Source organism: Scylla paramamosain, chromosome 1, assembly GCF_035594125.1.
Source record: "Scylla paramamosain isolate STU-SP2022 chromosome 1, ASM3559412v1, whole genome shotgun sequence".
Classification (NCBI taxonomy): Eukaryota; Metazoa; Arthropoda; class Malacostraca; order Decapoda; family Portunidae; genus Scylla; species Scylla paramamosain.
In genome coordinates, this window is record NC_087151.1 from 31,000,533 (window position 1) to 31,001,240 (window position 708).

At 32.8% G+C, this 708-nt stretch overlaps 1 non-coding gene across 1 annotated transcript; it reads left to right on the forward strand.

The window, feature by feature from the left end:
• Positions 1–385: 385 nt before the first annotated feature.
• On the forward strand, positions 386–458 carry Trnar-ccu (transfer RNA arginine (anticodon CCU)). The gene has a single exon. It is a non-coding gene; the product is annotated as a tRNA-Arg (tRNA).
• The last annotated feature ends 250 nt before the right edge of the window (positions 459–708 follow it).

The following is a 708-nucleotide window of genomic DNA, read 5'->3' on the forward strand; positions in this document are numbered from 1 at the left end:
ATGAACATAAGAACATAAAACAAAACATAAAACCTGAAAACATGAACACATGAAAACATTAACATGTAAACATGTTAACATGTTAACATGTTTACATTAACATGTAGTTTTATGAAACTGGTTTGTACCAGCAGTAATGAAAGTAATGATAATGACAACAGTGACTAATAATAATGATAATAATAATCTCAGTAGTAGTAGTAATAATAATAACAATAATCAGTAGTAGTAGTAGTAGTAGTAGTAGTAGTAGTAGTAGTAGTAATATTATTATTATTATTATTAGTAGTAGTAGTAGTAATACTAGTAGTAGTAGCATTAGTAGTAGTAAAAATAGCAGTGTGATTATAATTAAGATAACTAACTGATTATAGTATTTTCATCTGCCCCTGTGGCCTAATGGATAAGGCATTGGCCTCCTAAGCCAGGGATTGGGGGTTCGAGTCCCCCCAGGGGTTACTAACATTCTTTTCTTTTTAAGACACAGAACGGAAGTAAGGCAGCGCTGACCCTGTGACGGGAGACTGATTGCTGCTCGTGGGTTGTTGTTGTTGCTGCTACTGTTGTTGTTGGAAATTTTTATAATTTGCAGCGGCATCTTCCTATCTCCATTCTTCACCTTCGGGTTTTTCTTCTGTCTATATTAATCTTAGTTTCTTTTAACGTCTTTTTCCTAATTCCAAAATTATAGTAATTTCTTTAATTTCT